Source organism: Mauremys mutica, chromosome 5 (assembly GCF_020497125.1).
Source record: "Mauremys mutica isolate MM-2020 ecotype Southern chromosome 5, ASM2049712v1, whole genome shotgun sequence".
NCBI classification, from domain to species: Eukaryota; Metazoa; Chordata; order Testudines; family Geoemydidae; genus Mauremys; species Mauremys mutica.
Genome location: NC_059076.1, coordinates 91,701,280 through 91,720,864, shown reverse-complemented (window position 1 = coordinate 91,720,864; position 19,585 = coordinate 91,701,280). Strand labels below are relative to the sequence as shown.

Below are 19,585 nucleotides of genomic sequence, written 5' to 3'. Positions count from 1 at the left end.
AGAGAGCTGGCTGATCATAGTGCTGGCTTTTCCTTCTCTAGCTGTTCAATAACATTAAAATAGGTAGAAATAAATTACTTTCTCTTTTCCATGTAAGTAACTGTTGTAGTGGCCATAGAGCTGTTATGAGTTCAGAGATGGGAGGAGGTCCTCCATAAAACCACTTCTAGGAACATATGATCTACACTCTGGAAGAACTTGAGAACAATTAATAGTTTGTCTTTCAGTGCTTGTCCATATCTATTCCACTGTTGGTGCACATATACCCAATACACTTGAGTTCAGATTCCTTTGGCCAGCAGTGTCTGTTGGGGGCCACACCTGTGCCCTGAGTGTTCTCACACCTCCAGGGGAGGGCAAAACAGGTAGGATGACCCCAACCACCTCTCACTTCCTTCTCACTGCCTGGGGCTACAAGTCTTGCCATGCCCCATCTCCACTCACTGTGTGCCCTATTCTTTGCAATGTAAATAGTTAGGTACTTAATACTTAGTCATTAGTGTTAGAGATTTTATTGTTTCCTTTCTCCATTTAAGGAAGAAAATTGTTTGGTTTGCCTGAGTTTGTGCCCCAAGATTAGTCATTATGACTCAACATGACTCCAGGATTTAAAAATTGCCTTTCATGGAGATGATAATGCCTTTCCATGATGGGCACACCAGATGTTTACTGTGTCTGGGCAAGAGCCACATTACGGAAAAGACAAAGATCTAGGGAGTCTCATCTGAAAACATTCCTCCTGGACAGACCAGTATCTCCCTCTTCAGGTAGCTGTGAGCTATCACAAGATTAAAAACTCAGTGAAGATGAGGCACTTTAATTTTACCACAAAGTAAACTTGCAGAGGTCAGTCCTATACTCCCACCTGTGGTTGAGCTTGATGAGGTAAACAATACATTTGTGGACTTGTTAAGCAGAATGGATGACACATTGGAGATTCCAGCAGAGATGGTCCAGGACATTCTGCGCACCATACAAGCTTCTGGACATCCTGCACACTTCAGTGCTAGGATGTCTTGCAGTGACCAATAAAAGGCTTTTGCAGCCAACTAAATTGCTCTGGCAGGTGCCTGCTTCTCTGGCACCAGCATCAAAGAGAGCAGACCATCACTCCTAAGTGTCTTCCCAGAGCTTCCAGCAATTTTCTATGACCACCAGCACCGGGGTCATTAATTGTCACTGATGTGAATGAGAGGTTGAAACAAAGCCAGCAAAATGGGACACTAAAAGGCAAGAGACACAAAAAGTTAGTGTGTTTGGAAAACTTATTCTGCATCAAGTTTCCAAATGAGCTGCCAATTACCAGGTCTTGTTGGCAACCTATGATTATTTGAATTGGGACTCCTTATCTAAATTTGTAAACAAGAAAGAGTTAAAGTCACTGATTGACAAAGGTGAACTGGTGGTGATTAAATCCCTCCAAGTAGCTCTTGATGCTGTAAATATAGCTTCCAAATACATGGCTGCCTCCCTTTCTTTGAGGAGATACTTGTGGTTTGTCAGCAGGGATCTCTTAAGAACTGAGGATCTTCAATTTGAGGAATGTAAACTTTTCAATGTTAAAATAACAGAGGCCTTATTCTTCCTGAAGAACTCACATGCTACATTTAGATCCTTAGGGGTATATGCTCGGACACCAAAGCAGAAGGACTTTAAGACTCAACTGCTGCAGAGGCAATCTTTTTATACTTGGCATAGGTAACCTGAACCCCCTACAAAGTGCCAAAATTTCCACAGAGGAAAGTCATCTGCATCCAACACCAAGTCTGCTCATTGCCTTCATCATCAATGCAGCAGATTTGACTTAGTGAGGAGTAGCATACAAATTCTATTGGATCTTCCTGTTATATTTCCTCCATTTGGGATTCATTTATTTCATCTTTGTGGGGTCTAGAACACTATCACTATGGACCAATGCGTCCTGGCAGCTGTAGAGTAGATATTTCATTACGTTCCAGGCCTTTCCCAGCCCCCATACCCTCATCTTTCCTATCCCTTTTCAGTGATCTCTCACACAAGATTAAGTTGCATGGGGAGATGCAATCATTTCTAAATTTTGGACCCCTGGAAGAAGTACTAAATGAACACAGAGGGTAAGAATTTAACTGATTACTTTCTGATTTCCAAAAAGAAAGGGGGGCAGTGCCTTATTCTGTTGCACAGCTTCTCTCTTCATTCATTAGTTGTGGTCTAATGCTCCCCACCTGTAGAATTTAGAGGCAATCCAATGTTGTTGCTGGAGGCTCTAGGACAAGGGTCCACCTTTCAGCTCAGGCTACCAGATTTTCTGCCTCTGATAGTGGAAAAAGTTGGTTCAATTTTATTCATTTTCTTGCAGTTGGTATTTATAATCCTCCTCATCTGGCAGAGTGGTGGTTTCAACCACTTGGATCCGCTGTTGCAGCATCTCCCTGCTGGACTTCTCTGCCCCCATTCAGATCTGACAGAGCTGTCCTGCAAACCCCCCTGCTTAAATCTGAGCAATGTTCCCTGAGGGTATGTCAACACACTGTGGATCGATGCTGCAGCAATCAATCCACTGGGGATTGATTTAGTGGGTCGCTTTCCTGTCAATTCCGATACTCCACCGGAATGAGAAATATAAGGTAAGTCAACAGGAGAGTTTCTCCCGTTGACTCAGTGCAGTGTAGACACCGCAATAAGTTGATCTAAGCTACATTGACTCCAGCTACGTCATTCATGTAGCTGGGGTTGCGTAACTTAGGTCGACTTACCCCCCTAGTGTAGACCTGCCCTGAGGCAGCACTTACAGGCTCTACAAAGGCTGAATTATGCCTTGCCTGTTGCCAGCCAGCAACCCTCACACCAGCAGGGTGCAGAGTTCCGTGTCAGACCAGCATGTCAGGTCCCCACCCTACCCCAGGAATCATGACTCCAACATAAAATTACAGGCTCTACAGCTGGGGAATTATGCCCTGCCTGTGGCTAGCCAGTCAATGCTTACACTGCTAGGGCACCGGGCCCTACCCCAAAGAGCCATGACTCCAATGCAGAAAAGACCAATCAGGAGCTGCTGGGGACAGAGTCTGACAATTTATAATCCTCCACCTCCAGTAGTAGCAGAGAAGTAAACCCCAGTGGGGGATGGGGTGTCTGAAAGCAGCCCCCGGCCCATGTCCCTGCTCACTGAGGCATGCCGCCCAGGGCAGGTGGACAGTCTAGGGCTCCCCAGAGTGGCCTGGACTGACCCACTCTGGCTTGGTCTCCTGGGTCCTGCCCCCTGCAGTCACTGCTCTTTGTCAGCCCCGGAGTCAGGTCCCCCAGCCGGGCAGCTCTTACTGCCTGGGAACAGCCATTGCTGCGCAGTGCTTTGGCTTCTGGCCTCCGATGGGGCCAGGAGGTGGGCGGGGGTGGGGGTAGAGGAGCAGCAGGGGACAGAGCCTCATGGTGAGGGGAAGCTAAAGCCTAAACCAAGCTTTATAACTTCCAGGAGACAGCTGAACACTTTTACTGGCAAGCTCAAGTTCAGGATGGATTCTGGCTGCGATGATTCCAGCCCTAGATCCACATGACTGGTATGTAGTTCTTCACCTCCAAGATGCTTATTTCCATATAAAGATTCACCTTGCCCACAAAAAGGAGTAAGTGGGTAATTCCCACTACCAGTACAGGGTGCTGCCATTCAGCTTATCAACAGCAGAAAGGATATTCATAAAATGCCTAATGGTAGAGGCAGTTTACCTCAGGAAACAAGAAGTCCAGGTTTATCCATATTTGGAAAACTGGCTCATTCGTGGAAACTTGCATCAACAAGTAACAAACCATTCAATGGACTAACTTTTTGCTTCCTTAGGTCTAAAAATAAAGAAAAAATAATACTAACTTCTAACTCGAATAGGTTTTAAAGGAGTAGTTTTAGACTCCAAGATGTCAATGATCTGTCTGCCACAAGAATGACAGACTATACTGGACTCATTCACCCCAACAGCAAGTTCATCCCAAGACACTGATGAGGGCTTGTCTCAGATTCCTAGGACACATGGCCTTCTGCATATGTGTAACTCAATATTGCCAGACTTCATCTTTTTTTGCATGCAAGGGTGGTTAAAGTCTATATCAGCAGGCATCACCTGGATATGTCAGTGCATGTTCCCCCAGAAATCCTGTAATTTAATTGGTGTAAAGACTCTCTGAAAGTCTGCAATGAAAGTACCATTGTCTCCACTATTGCCTTCAAAGATGTTGGTGAAAGATTTGGTTGGGGAGCCCATTTGGACAACCTTCAGACACAAGGTATGTGGACTTCTCAGGAAACACAACTTCATATAAATATCTTAGCGCTAAGAGCTAGTTATCGGGCATGCATAACTTCCCTCCCATTTCTAAAAGAACTAACAATTCAAATTGTGAATTATTACCACAGACATGTTTTATATAAACAAACAAGAGGGAGCAAAATCCACCCCTCTATGTCAAGAAGCCTATGGCACTTTTGCATTTGCCATCAAATCAGAGAAATGTAGGGTTGGAAGGGACCTCAAGAAGTCATATAGTCCAACCCCCTGCTCTGAGGTAGGACATAATAAACCTAGAACATTCCTGACAGGTGTTTATCTAACCCAGGGGTCAGCGACCTCTGGCACGCGGCTCACCAGGGTAAGCACCCTGGCGGGCTGAGCCAGTTTGTTTACCTGGCATGTCGGCAGGTTCGGCCAATCGCAGCTCCCATTGGCTGCGGTTCGCCGTCCCAGGCCAATGGGGGCTGCAGGAAGTGGCACGGGCGAGGGATGTGCTGGCCGCAGCTTCCCGCCGCCCCCATTGGCTGGCCGCGTGCCAGAGGTTGCCGACCCCTGATCTAACCTGTTCTTAAAAACCTACGGTGACAGGTATCAGAGGATAGCTGTGTTAGTCTGTATCCACAAACACAACAAGGAGTCCGGTGACACCTTAAAGACACAGATTTATTTGGGCATAAGCTTTCATGGGTAAAAAACCTCACTTCTTCAGATGCAGTGGCAGGGATTCCACAGACCCACTTGGAAGCTTATTCCAGTGGCTAACTATCCTTATAGTTATCCTACTACCTAGCCTAAATCTCTCTTGCTGCAGGTTAAGTCCATGACTACTCGTCCTACCTTCAGTAGTCATGGAGAACAATTGATTACCATCTTCTTTATGACAGCCTTTAACATATGGGAACTATTATCAGGTTTTCTCTGTCTTCTTTTCACAAGACTAAACCTCCCAAGTTTTTTTAACCTTTCCGCATAGGTCAGGTTTTCCAAACCTCCTATCATTTTTGTTAATTTCTTCTGGTCTCTCTCCAGTTTATCCACATCTTTCTTAAAGTGTGGCACCTAGAACTGAATGAGTATTCCAGCTGAGGCCTCACAAGTGCTGAGTAGACTAAGACAATTACCTCCCACATCTTACATCAGACATTCCTGTTAATACACTCCAGAATGATATTCACCTTTTTTGCAACTGCATCACATTGTTGACTCGTATTCAGTTTGTGATCCACTATAACCCCAGATGTTTTCAGCAGCACTACTGTCTAGCCAGTTATTCCCCATTTTGTAGTTGTGCATTTTATTTTTTTCCTTCCTAAGTTTAGTACTTTGCATTACTCTCTTAAATTTCATCTTGTTGATTCCAGACCAATTTTCCAATTTGTCAAGGTTGTTTTGAATTCTGATCCTGTCCTCCTAGCTGTTTGCAACCCCTTCCAGCTTGGTGACATCTGCAAATTTTATAAGCATATTCTCCATGCTATTATCCAAGTCATTAATGAAAATATTAAATAGTATCAGACCCAGGATATACCTCTGCAGAATCCCACTAGATATCCCCCCGCCAAATTTGCTTATGAGAATGTCATGTGGAACTGTGCCAAAATTTTACTAAAATCAAGTGCTGCTTCCTCACTATCTATTAGGCCAGTAACCCTTTCAAAGAAGAAAATTAGGTTGGTTTGGGGTGATTTGTTCTTGACAAATCCATGTTGGCTATTCCTTATAATACTATTATCCTCTACGTGCTTACACATTTTTAAATAATTTTCTCAAAGCCCCAATATTAAAGGCACAACAGCAAACTATCCTGATGTGAAGGAAAGACAGGCAGAACAGGAGGTATCAAAGTTAGGCTGACAGGTCTATAATTCCCTGTGTCCTCTTTGTTCCCCTTTTTAAAGGTAGGTTCTATGTTTGCTCTTCTTCAGTTGTCTGGGACTTCACCCCTCCTCCATTAGTTCTAATGCTTCTGAGATTGCTTCAGATAGTTCCTTAAGTATCCAAGGATGAATTCCATCAGACTCTGCTGACTTGAATCTAACTTTTCTAAATATTCTTTAACCTGTTTTTTCCCTATTTTGGCTCATGTTCTTTTGTCTTGTTGTTAATATTAAATGTGTGAAGTATCTAGTCACAATTTACCAGTTTAGTGAAGAGTGAAGTAAAATAGGCATTAAACACCTCAGTCTTCTTGATGTTATCTGTTATTAGCTCTCCTTCATCTCTAAATATAAGACCTACACTTTCCTTGGTCTCTCTCTTGCTCCTAATGTAATAAAAAAAAAGTTCTTATTGTCTTTTATGCCCCTTGCTAAATCTAACTCATTCTGTTCCATAGCTTTTTTGCTGTTATCCCTACATGCTTGTGCTAGTCTTCTGTACTCATCCTTAGCAAGTGTGTCCATGCTTGTCTGCATTTCCACTTTTTGTAGGATTCCTTTTTGATTTTCAGGTAATTAAAGAGCGCCTATTCTGCCCGTCTTTCCTTCACATCAGGATAGTTTGCTGTTGTGCCTTTAATATTGGGGCTTTGAGAAATGGCCAGTTCTCTTGAACAACTTTTTCCTTAGATTTTCTTCCCTGCCTTCCTTTCCTTCCTTACTTACCAGTTCTCTGAGTTCTTTAAAGTCTGCTTTTTTGAAGTCCTTTGTCCTATTCTGCCACTTTCACTTCTTCCTTTTATTAAATCATGACATCTATCATTTCATAATCACTTTTACCCAAATTGCCTTCCACTTTAAGATTTGCAACAAAATTCCTCCGTGTGAGAATCAAGTCTGAAATGACTGTTCTCCTGGTTACTTCCTCCACTTTCTGAAACCTCCACCAAACCGAAACAACAACAAACAATAGCCATGGAATTACTCTGAAAGCAGTATATAGAAATAAAGAGTTGAAAGAGACCTCAAGAAGTCATCTAGTTCATCCGCCTGCACTGAGGCAGGATTAAATATACCTAAACCAAGCCTGTTGGTGTCTGTCTTGTTCTTAAAAACCTCCATTGATGAGCATTCCACAACTTGCCTAGATAACTTGTTCCAGTGCTTAACTATCCTTATAGTTTAAAAAAAAAAACAACAACAAAAAAACTTTCTAACTATATCTCTAATCTGAATCCCCTTGGTGCAGATTAAGACTGCTACTTTTCTTACCATTGGTGAACATGGAGAACAGCTGATCACTATCCTCCTTATAACAACCTTTTACATATTTAAAGACTTATGTGCCCAGCTCTCTAAACATGCCCAGTTCTTTCAACTTTTCCTCATAGGTCATGTTTTCTAAAACACTCATTTTCATTGTTCTCCTCTGGACTTTCTCCAGCATGTTCAAATCTTTCTTAAATTGTGGCACCCAAACTGGACACAGTACTCTAGATGAGGCCTCACCAGTGCTGAGTAGATTGGCCCGGAGACCTCACCCAACATTCATATAAAAATGCATATATCCAGCTTCCATCTAAACTAGGTTATGTACCTCCCTGTGTTTTTCCCCAAAACCACTTTCATACTAAATCTAATCTTCATGCCCTAGATGTTCCCAGAGCACACTCTTTCTACATTCATAACACTAATACTTTTAGGGTATCCCCCAGACAGTTCATAGCTTATGGGGATGAGAATGAGGTGAAAGTCAGGCCATTTCAACACAGAGACTTTCTGACTGGCTTCCTACTTGCATCAGGGTGGGCTATGAATTAGCCAGCATAGATCCACCAATGAGAGTGACAGCTCACTCTGCAAGAGCACAAGCAGCTTCTGTTGCTTTTTGAGAAATGTTTTAACACTAGATAGATGTAGGGCAGCCTCTGGGGCTCAGCGTGCACGTTCACCCAGCACTGAAGCATCCTAATCTAATGCCAATTTTGGTAGGAGTCTTGTTTAGGTAAACTAGCACTCATCTTTGGTAATCCAGGTTATGGCTCGTGAGTCACCAGCAGTGGAATATATTGGAGAAGAACTCAAAGAAGAAATGATTATTTACCTTACAGTAACTGTGATTCTTTGAGATGCGTTGTCCATATATATTTCACTCCTGTCATCTGTCCACACTACTACAGGGTCTCAGTAAGACCTGACTTCTGTATTGGTGAAAGAACTGAGAGGCACTTGGGGTTGCTCTGCTCTTTACGCTCTCGGTGGTTCAAATACATTTAAGGTGCAGGCATGGCACCCAATGGACACTGCAGGTCAAAAGAATGCAAACTTGAGTGCATTGGATACATGTGCACCAACAGTGGAATATATGTGGATAAGCACTCGAAGACCCACTCTTACTGTAAGTAGCTGGTTTTTACCTTTCCTCGCTGGATAATTTGTTCTTTGCCTGAAACAGTTGCTTCCTTGATCCACTCAGATTATACTGTCACTGAATAGTTGCAGTGATAAATAATGGTGCAGTCATTGTGGTGCACTTATATCTGTAAGGCAAAATGATTGTCTATTTCAGTCATTGCGATATTAATTTTTTTGAAAACATACCTTTATCAATATATATCTAGCAGCAAGAAATTATCTTCTCACGGCATTCTCTTTCTCTGCTTTATCTAAAATAGCAGAGTTAACTCTTTTAAATGGCTGAAGTCTTATAACCAATATGGATTTAATTATGGAATAGATCAAGTTTGAAGAAAGGTTCATTGCAAGAGCAATGAGGAATTACGTGTGGTGTCCGGTGCACCAGTTCTGGACAGTGGAAGAGATTTATGCTCAATAGTGGTTCATAAATTACATGTTTCAGCCATCCAGAAAGAAATTAAATTGTTCTTCATTGTTTAAAGATGAAGACAATTGCTTTCTACTTTACTTAAAAACCAATTAAAACATTTTATTCTCTGAATAAACAGTTTGAGATTCTACAATTTATTTTTTGTAATTAATATTAACCTTTCTTAGGCAGCCTGCCCAGTTACAGTACTCAACTATCTTGTGCCCCTCATGGTTTGGGGTGATGCTGTAGCCTGCCTCAGTTTCCCCCCTTGAACTGTTCAAATAAAACTTCCATTTTTTCTTGGTCAAAAAAGCCATCTTTGGGGACTGGGTTTATTAGTCTAAAGTAAACTGCAAATAAAACTCAAAATCCCAAAACAATCCCATTTCTAAATCCATTCAACACAAAGTTTCTCTTCCTCCTCCCAGGCATTCCTGTCTAGGGCCTTTGTAGTCCCTCCCCTGCTTGATCAGGGTCTCGCCCAGGCATCCCTACCTGGAAAGGTTTTCTTGTTTCGGCAGGCCACTTCCAAGCCCTTCCTTGCCAGAGTCTCAGCCTTACCAGAGTTGCCAAGTCTCACCAATAAATAAATAAATAAATAATTGTCACTGCCTTTCAAAACAAGCCCAACCCATTTCAGAGGGGGGGAAGGGGAGTGTTTATACAGATTCCAGGAATTTTTTAAAAGTAATGTAAATACACACAAATGTATTTTAATGTGTAACAATGTTATATGCAACAAAACTAGGGCTAGAAATAAAAAGGGGATACGGGAGTGCAACTTGCATGCAGGGCTTTGGAGTGGAGCACGGAGTAGTGGAGCTGCAGGTTTTTGCCTGGAGCTGGAGCACAGCTCCAAAGCCCTGCTTGCATGCAGCATCTGCCCCTCCACCCCCCCAACTCTACAAGGAGATTGAGGGGTTTCTGTGCATTATTTCCTTGCTGCAGCATCCCACTCTGGGGGGCTGTGGCTCCACCATCCAGCCAGGTTTCACTGCCTCCTCCCCCCACACACATAGGCGGCAGGTTCATATAATTTTTGGTGGGGCCCAAAATGGGGGTGTCCCCCCCCCCCCGCTCTCACCCTGTAAGCTGATATAAAATGAAGCTACAATGCGTCAGCACCACAAGATTACAAGGGTCAATTAAAAGTGGAAAGTCAGAAGCAGCACTTGCCTATTAATACCTAATATACGGTATTAAATTTTGTTGCACCTGTTGTGACAAAGTGGGAATGTTCTTAATGTTTTCTCTGAATACTGTGTGGGTGCCTCAGTTTCCCCTGCAAAGTGCCAACTGACGGTGTTGGAGACAAAGAGATCAGGTGGCCTCCTTGTCCGGAAGAGACACAAAGGCCAGATGAGGGAGTGTCAGTTTGGAGCTGGCTGGGGAAATCGGGAGAGGCCCAGAACTTGGGTCTGGGCTCCCCACCCCCCAAGATGGACCTGACTGAGGGGTCCTGTTTTCTGTACTTACAAGCTCTGTTTTAGACTGTATCCCTGTCATCTAATAAACCTTCTGTTTTACTGTCTGGCTGAGAGTCACATCTGACTGCGGAGTTGGGGTGCAGGGACCTCTGGTTGCCCCAGGACCTGCCTGGGCGGACTCACTGCGGAAAGTGCACAGTGTGGAAGGGCATGCTGAATGCTCCGAGGTCAGACCCAGGAAGGTGTAAGCTTCTTGCCCTGGAGACAGTATGCTCAGAGAGGAGGCTCCCCCAGAGTCCTGACTAGCTTTGTATGGAGTTGTTCCAAAGCATCCCAGCATCCCCTTCCACACCATGCGCTTCCCGGAAGTCTGCACAGGCACTGACACTCCCACCTCTGGCCTTTGTCTCTTTTCCAGGCATTAGGAGGCCACCTGATCTCTTTGTTCTCCAACACCTTCAGTTGGCACCTTGCAGGAGAGTGGCCCAGGCCATCAGTTGCCTGGAGACAGGGTGTCAGCCATTCTCTGTGCAGACAGCATCACACTGGCCCTCTAGGGCTTTACAACAATCACACCCCCTTATCCCACCATCTAGAGCCTTAAGAAATGCATTGGGGAAACTGAGGCACACAGACAGTATTCAGAGAAAACACCTGTATACGACCAGTTACATACTTTGAAGGGTGTAAAATAATCAAATATTGTGCTAAATACAATGATACTCCAAACTGACCACCAAATTTAAGTTGCATGTTTTTCCCCTCAGGTGAGGGTTCTGGGGTGGGGCTGGGGATGAGGGGTTCACAGTGCAGGAGCGTGCTCGGTGCTGGGGGTGCAGGCTTTGGGGTGAGGCAGGGCTGAGGATGAGGAACTTGGGGTGCAGACAGGCTGCCCCAGGGCTAGGGCCAGAGAGGACTCCCCATCACCACCACTGGCAGCAGCAAGCTCCAGGGGAGGGTTCCCTCCTGCCCCCCATGGCACACACACTCTGCACATGCTCCTAGAGCCCCTCTCAGGTCCAGAAAGCTCACTCCCCTCCCCTATGATGGGTACTGGGGGGGGGGCCACAGGTGGCCTTCCATGTTGCCCCTCACCATAACTTCACTGTGGATGGGGGATGGGGCTGCCCCTTGCCCAGCATGGGGCAGAAGTGGGGTAGGCAGGGTGGTGGCTGGCTATGGGATGGGGGAGCAGGGTGTCATAAAATTCACCCAAGCCCCAGCTGCTCAGGTCTAGGAAGCCTCCCTTTCCCATCCCTCCTGTGGCGGGTGGGTTGGTGGGTGCTGGGGGAGGGGGCATTGCCTTCACATGTGGCTTCCTGCCTCCCCTGTGCAGCCTGCTATGCCTCACTGGGGGGCTGGGGCTGGGGCAGGGGGGGAATCATAGGGTCAAACACTCAAACATAATAAAAAATCATAGGGTCAAACACTCACAGAAGCCCCAACTGCTGCTAAGGTGAATGATGTCTGTCTCCTGGCCCGTTTGTGTCTCCTCCAGGTAAGGGCGGGAGGGGAGGGGAGGCCCCCTCCACTCCACTCCCCTCCCCCTCCTGAGTGCTTCAGCAATCGTTAGCACATTCCTCTTATGCTAATGCTGCAGCCCTTAGGCTACCGGCAGCTGCAGCAAAGGAGAGAGAGAGAGAGACATGCTGTGCGCTCTCTTTACATTCAAGCAGGGAAACTCCGGGGAGGGGGAAAAATCTAATATTTCCAAATATTGGTGGAGCAGAGCCCCTGATTATGAATATTCCTGGGGCTTTAGCTCCAAGAGCCCATATAAGTTGGCGCCCATGCCCACACACCAATTTACCTGGACTGGGACTGCACCCCTTAGTCCTTCCACTCCTGCTCCTCACAGTCACAGACTGACCAGGACCAGGGACCAGCTGTTTTGTGTGTGTGTGACTTCTTGAAATTCAGACTTCAGAGCCACACACAAACACAAGGACAATGGGATATGCCCATGCCTCCCCTCCTGAGATGCCTGGCAGGAAAAGCTCCCTAGAACACTGAGCTTTTTATATGCGCCATGCAGGTTCCCCAGGAGGCTGGAGGCGGTATCTGCTACTCAGCTTCCCACGTTCATCAGTATCTCCCTGGAGTCCAAGGAAAATTACTGATGACTCTCTGCTAGAACCTGCTCATTCCTAGGAGCCTCTAATCCCTGAGTATTTCCTCCCTCATTGCAGCCTCCTGCCCTTAATAGGGCAATCACCCTAATCTCTCCCAAATCTGACTCATTCTGTAATCAAGACTGGCTAGCCCCAGCCCTGCAGCCTTTAAGGGGTGAGCCACCCAAGTATTGTATGTGCACATAAAATAAGATTCAGTCCTTGCTCCAAGGAGCTTGCAATCTAGGTTATGCACAATTTAGATGCACAGACTGCATCAGGTAATGGGTACATGTTTAAGGAGTTAGAGAAATCTTGCAGTGGTCACTGTTAAAAAGCTTCATGAAGTTGATATTCTGTGTAGATGAGGGTGATGAAATCAATGGGACAACTTGCATAAGAAAAGCAATCAATATTTCCTCAGTAGCTCACCTCTTTCTCTTTGTTTCTGCTATTAACACACACCTCCACTCTCCTGTGGCATAATTCTCTATGGTGTATGTAGTGTTGTAGCCTTTGAGTCCCAGGATATTAGAGAGACAGTGAGGGTGAGGTAATATCTTTCACTGGACCAACTTCTGTTGGTGAGAGAGACAAGCTTTCAAGCTACACAGAGATCTTTGAAGACCTGATACCAAGGGGTCTCACTTGCAGAAGTTCTGAGCACTCATAGCTGCAACTTTTTTAACACAAAGTGTTATATAATCAGTACTAAGTTTACAGTGGTGCTAAGTTTACTCCAAGCTGCTGGCTCCTCTCCCCACCCAGCCTTTCCCCACACTGCTCGCTCCTCTCCACCCCCAGCACTGCCAGGGATGGGGCAGTGAAGAGCCCTCAGTTGCTGGTGCTCCAGGCCGGTGACCATCCGCTTCAGGCTTGCCAGGGCCCGCCTCTCCCTGCCACTCTGTGGAAGCGGCAGGCTGAAGAAGTGGGTGTCTTCCACTGCTGCTGCAAGGAAAGGGCTCCTCTATGCTATTGGCACACCACGAGTGCCAGGCAGGCAGGCAGGCAGGGCTGGGTGGGGCCCCTCTGTGCTCCTGAGTTTCAGCTGTCCTGCCCCCTAGCACAGTGCTGGGAGTGGGGATCCCTGCTCCGCACTAGTTCAGAAGGGCTGGTGAGTGTGGCTGGGGGGCAGGGTGTGGGGAAGTGGGTCTCTGAGGGACTTGGGGGCGGGGCGCTGGGCAGTGGGGGAGGTTTGTGCATGTTGGGATGATGGGCAGCAGGGGATCTGTTTGGGGGGGGCGCTGTGTAGTTGTGGTAAGGCTGTGGGAGATATCTGTGTGTGTTGGGGTGCTAGGGTGGGGGTTATGTGTGGTGTACTGGGCATTGTGGGGGAGCCATGGGGGGGTGCTGGGCATAGTGATTCCAGCAACAGTCGGGGGGTGTTGGGGAAGGGGTTGTGTGGCATGGCATGGGCCTGGGCCCGCCAGGCAGCAGGCCAGTGTGTATCTGGAAACTGCCGGTTTGTAAACAGTGCCCTTGCACTGGGCTGGGCAGAGTGAGGTTGCCCCTGCCATGCCCCATTGCCCCTGGCTGGCCCTTTGCTCCAGAAACCAACCTCCCCCCACACCATGTTACATTGCACCTATGGGGGTCCACAAATATGTTTGGTGCTAGGCCCACAAAAGGTTAATCCAGCCCTGTATATAATGCTAAATTCTCTGGTTCTTGTTATCTCAAATTGGGCACCCAGAATTAATGCACATTATTTACCTTAAACTCTGTGCCACAGCTCCTGTGTTGGGGTGAGATCCCCCACTAGTCCTGCAAGAGTAGACTTGGACTAGGTGGCTCTAATCAGTTAATTAGGTTTCATACTGGAGCTTTTGGCTGGAGGCAGCTAATTAGGAACAGGCTCAGCTGTGCAGGAAGCTGTCTACAGATAAGGGCAACTGCTGAGAACAGGGAGAAACTCCCTGGGGAAAAAGGAGAGTGTTTGGGGGCTGTGGGGAAAGGCTGTAGAAGGGCAGGCAGCAGTTATTCCCTGGGAAGAGGGAGGGGGATTCTTGGAGCTGGTACCCCACCAGAAAGAGAAGGGGAATTAGGGAGTGGAAGCAGTCCAGAGAATGAGCAGACAGAGGAAGCCCAGAACTGCTAAGATGAGGGTCCCTGGACTGGAACTCAGGGGAACCCAGCATGCCCTCTACTCTCTCAGCCACTGAGGCAGTGGAACTGGGGCAGTGAATGGGAAGATTGCCTAGGACCAGTGGTGAGCTGGAGCCAGTTAGCAGCGGTTCTCAAGATCCGGTTGTTAAATTTAGAAGCTGGTGTAGAACCGGTTATTAAAGGGGCCGGCGGGTGGGTAAACTCCAGTCTGCGGGCCACATCCGGCCCGAGGGACTGTCCTGTCCAGCCTGCCTGAGCTCCTAGCTGGGGAGGCTCCCCCAGCCCCTCCCCCGCTCGCCCCCTCACAGAGCCGCAGTGTTCCGCGCCGCCGGCACCAGCACTCTGGGCAGCTCTGCAGCTCCTGCCACTTTGAGCGGCATAGTAAGGGGGCTGGGCTGGGCCGGGCTGGGAGCAGGGGTTGGATAAGAGGGCAGAGGTTCGGGGGTGGGGGGGTCGGTCAGGGGATGGGGAATGGGGGGGTTGGGTAGGTGTGGGAGTTCCAGGGGTCTTTTGGGGTGGTGGTGGATGGGGTCGGGGCAGTCAGGGGACAGGAAGCAGGGCTAGTTGGACAGGGGGTGAGGTCCTGGGGGGCAGTTAGGGTGGAGAGTCTTGGGAGGGGGTGGTCAGGGGACAAGGAGCGGGGGGGTTGATGGGTTGCAGGTTCTGAGGGGGGCAGTTGGGGGCAGGATGTGGGTTGGGGTTGGATGGGGAGTGGGCGGAGACAGGCACGTGGGGCTTGTACTCACCTTGCAGTTCCCTACCGGGTCTTCAGAGGCACTTCGGCGGTGGGGGGGTCTTCACTCACTTCGGGTGAAGGACTCGCAGCCAAAACCCCAGAGCAAGTGAAGACTTCCCTCCCCGCCGCCGCCGCCGTGGACCCGGTAGGGAACCAGTTATTAGGATTTTGGGAGCTCATCACTGCCTAGGACTGTTAATGGGTTGAAACCCAGAAAGGGGAACACTGAGTGACCTAGCCAGAGGGCTTAATCACAAAGAGGATGCTGTGAGTCCTGCAGCGAGAGGAGCTGCAGACTGGAGTCAGAGTGGCAGCATGCAAGCTGCAGACAAGGGTATTGGCCTCAAGAGCTAATCCCTGGAAATGACAAGATGGAGGCGCCAGAACAGTGGTAAGTGGAGCAACTGTGACAGCTCCTCCTCTCTAAAATGGGGATAATACACTTTCACCTTACAGGAGTATTGTGAAAATAAACTAATGCTTGTAAAGCACTCAGATATGGTAGTGGTGAAAGTCATGGAAAAACTCACAAGGAAATTAATAATTCTGTCTTTCAGAGCAGGGATAAATAGTGTGCAGTAAATAAGACCTACGTCTGCTCATTGAACAATGAGGATAAAACAAAATCCTCATTGTTGAATAGCTGATCAGTAAGTGAGCACCATCCCTCCTGTGTTTGGTCACTTATGGAACATTTCAGATCAAAGAACTATTTCCAGCACTTGATTATTAACATTTATGTAGAATACATATAGCTAACTTTGCTACTCTTTCAGTGGTATGTGTACGCTGTATGCTATGTAGTAGTTAACCACGCCCCTTTTTGGAGAAGTTTTGAACCACAATATACTGGGATCCAGATTATTCTGGTGGACTAGCAGAATCTGTATAAGTATTAAGGCTAGACTTAAAACCTGGAGTGTGCAGTTAAATATTAGATTCTGCAGCAGCAGGATACAAGTGCCACGTTGGAGTTTTTGCATCTTTCTTGTACAAGTGTGTATTGAGGTCCAGATATTTTTGGTGGAACAGTAGAAGCAACACTTTCTCTCCATTCTGATGGTGCACTTTCTGGGGCCAAAAATGGTAAGGCTCTAGGGTCCAGATGCTTTATCCAAGATTTTGTGGCACTATTGCTGTGAGTTGCATCAGAGTGGATTTTTTTTAGACACTCCTAAGACTCAACATGTTTTCTACCTAGGCAGTGGAATTTGGTGGAGGGGGACTGGGAAGGATCCAATGTCTATCAGGTGCTGGATCTGGGTTTTGCTCTGCTGTTGCACCTAGCTGTGTTGGTGTCCACTTTTTTTTTTGGTAAATAGCAAAGGCTAAACATATTCTCTGTTTAGGCAGAGGAATTTGAAGAGTAGGTGCCAGATGATGGGGTGACGGGCCAAGGTTTCTGTTCAGTTGAATGGGGATGCTTTGGTATCTGTGTTTCATTGCTGGAGTAGAAGCAGCTAAACTTGTTGTCTACTTAAGCAGGCCAGAACTGGGTTTTTGTTGTGCTAGTGCACCAGAACCAATCAGTGTTCAGGGTTGGTTTATTTGTGCAGTAGGAGTAGCTAGACCAGTGGTTCTCAAACTTTTGTACTGGTGACCACTTTCACACAACGCTCTGAGTGTGACCTCCCCCTTTATGAATTAAAACCCCCTTTTAAAATATTTAACGCTATTATAAATGCTGTAATGAAGTATAGGGTGGAGTGGAGGCTGACAGCTGGTGACCCCCATATAATGAGGGGTCCTGACCCCCAGTTTGAGAACCCCTGAGTTAGACATTTCTGTTTAAGCAATGGAATTTGGAGGCTTGGTACAAATATCACCGAGATCCAGGTAGGATCCAGCTTTTACCTTTTTTCCCAGTAGGAGCAGTTCTGTACAAATGTGGCAGGATCCAACTTTTACCCAAAGTCTCCCATTTGGGGAGGCAGCGGGAGCTTGCCTTCTCTTGTTGCCCAACTTGGGTCTGGTGGGTTGCAGGGACGGGAGCATGTGATCATTGGAGTGACTGAGCTTGCATTGCCATGGTGTGGCAGCCGCGGGGAGAGCAATGGAGGCTGCTTAAGAGACAGGCTGGGCGGCTGCTGCTGCATCCATCGCAAAAGAAAGCCACTCCACACTACATCACTGCCTACCAAACAGAGGAGTGCAAGAGGTAGGACGTTCCTGTTTCCCTAACAAATGTTGTTTCAGCGTAAATGGCAGCAGTTAGTTTTTCCCCACACGGAAAGCTGTAGCACTGTACTATGCTTCCTCACATCCTGACCTTGTCTCTCATTCATTAGCATCTCAACGATTCCTGCTTGTCAGGGCTATTTGATGTTCAGGGCTATCTTCTATTGTTAGGCATGGCTAGTCTTTCCTTGAAGATTATTAAAGGACATGTGTGTGATTGTTTGTTGTGAGCCTGGGATTAGCATCAGTTTTGCTACCTGTGATATTTTCCTGTTAATATCAATGAAAGAAATTGCGAAGATTATGTGCACTAGTAGCAGTTGGATGCACAATGAATAGATCAGAAAAAAGAGCATGTAGACAGTATCCCCTACTATAAAACTGTCTTTGTTAAATAAAAAATTAGGAATGTCTCTACGTGTTCATTGAAGGTGCTACTCTGTTGCTTTCTGAGAATTTAATAGGTGGATTGGTTCTTTTAAATTTCTCCTATATTTTCCTTTGTTAGCATTTCCCTGAAGAATCCTATATTCATTTTCCTTTGCCGAAAAGCAAGAGGTCTCAGAAACATGACTTTTGTTCCACACTATCACCTTCAAGAGCTACATTGCTTTGTTTAACCTCCTCTAAGCCATTTATCACGAACCTCTGCTGTCATATTGTAATGAGTTATGAAATGTGCTGGTTTTCATGGTTAAAATATATAATCCATGGTTTCTGGTTTTTACCTTTTCCATAAGAACTGGAATAGGTAAACTGAAGATTATGCTGTCTTGGATGTAAAATTGGTTTTCATCTGTTTTCCTACACAATTTCTTCAGTTTAATCATTTCTCATTCTGTTGGGGGGAGGGGCGAATGAACCACCCATGCAAATTGCTGGCTTGTAACGTTAGCAGATCTCCAGTGAATGCTGTCATTTCATTTTGACCAATTTTGCTGCTAATAAGATTCACAACAGAAGAATAAAAATGTTTAGTTTTGTAGAAGTTTGCAGAATATTTTTATTAATGTTTCTACTCTGGCTTTTTAAATATAAAATGCCTAATTTTAAAAACACAGTTCAAGGGGTTAAAGAGAACCTAGAAACCACACCATGCATCCTGAAAATTTAATGTGCTTGACAATAATGGCACTGAAACTGATCTGCTAGTAGGTGTGTGTGTGTGGGGGGGGAAGTTACCCTTTTCTGTGCTAAGTCCTATTTATCACTAATGGCGTATAATAAATATTCTGTAGCTAATTTTCTATTAATTTAGTTGTCATCTTGATCAATGTACGCTTCATAAACAGTGTATTATAAAAACAGGTAGCCATTGTCTTACATTGGTATTGTGTGCATTTTGGGGACCTAGTGCCATTTATTTAATTAGGCTAAAAATAATAATGGTCATAGCTGAATTTCACTTAATTTCTACATTTTAATTATTAAACATTATCACTACCAAATAATGCTAGATACCCTATAAAAAGAGTATCCAATTATTTAGTTATTTCTGAACATTAAATTAGGCAACAGAAACTAACATTAATATAAGCTTATTTAATGAAGAAAATTACATTTCTTGTATATCCGTTATACATATAACTCCACTTTAAACAGTTTTAATCCAATTCAGGAATTTAAGTAAAATATTTGTTAAATCCAGCTCTTGCATTGTTAAACTTGTTCAATCAAAGGCTCTTTCTTGGTATTGTATTTCATTATAACAATGAGTTTAAATATAGGATTGTATCAGTGAAGTGTGTGGAAACAATAAGCAAGCTATATTGCATATTTCAAGATTTTAAAGATAGCTATAAAGACTCTAAAAATGGATACTAGTAAATATGGTACTTACCAAAGAGATTCCTACTATTTGTTGTTGCTTACCGTATAAGTTACTGTGTCTCAGCACATCCTTTTTAAATTAAGCACACTTTCAAAGGGCCATCTACCATGAATGTAATTATGCAGTATTTGGAAACTCTCTTTGCATATATAAGATAGATTTACTAAAATGTAAATTTATCTCTTGTGAGCATATTTGTATACTTTGTATGCTGTATAATTTTTTTAAAT

General features: G+C 45.5%; 1 protein-coding gene and 1 long non-coding RNA gene across 3 annotated transcripts in view; one reads left to right on the top strand and one right to left on the bottom strand.

Annotated features, from left to right (window-relative positions):
• Positions 1–390: 390 nt before the first annotated feature.
• On the bottom strand, positions 391–12,368 carry LOC123371986. Of its 2 annotated transcripts, none has more exons than XR_006580035.1 (4): positions 12,204–12,368; positions 8,554–8,676; positions 8,241–8,439; positions 391–1,223 (listed from the first exon to the last, which is right to left on the bottom strand). It is a non-coding gene; the product is annotated as an uncharacterized LOC123371986 (long non-coding RNA). The 2 variants fall into 2 exon arrangements; XR_006580034.1 differs by lacking the exon at positions 12,204–12,368 and adding an exon at positions 9,462–9,543.
• Positions 12,369–17,420: 5,052 nt separating this feature from the next.
• Positions 17,421–19,585, top strand: part of CRACD (capping protein inhibiting regulator of actin dynamics) — a 256,321-nt gene continuing 254,156 nt past the window's right edge. Inside the window, exon 1 of the mRNA XM_045017941.1 lies at positions 17,421–17,504. The gene's annotated coding sequence lies outside the window, so the exon portion shown is untranslated. The remainder of the gene's footprint in view (positions 17,505–19,585) is intronic.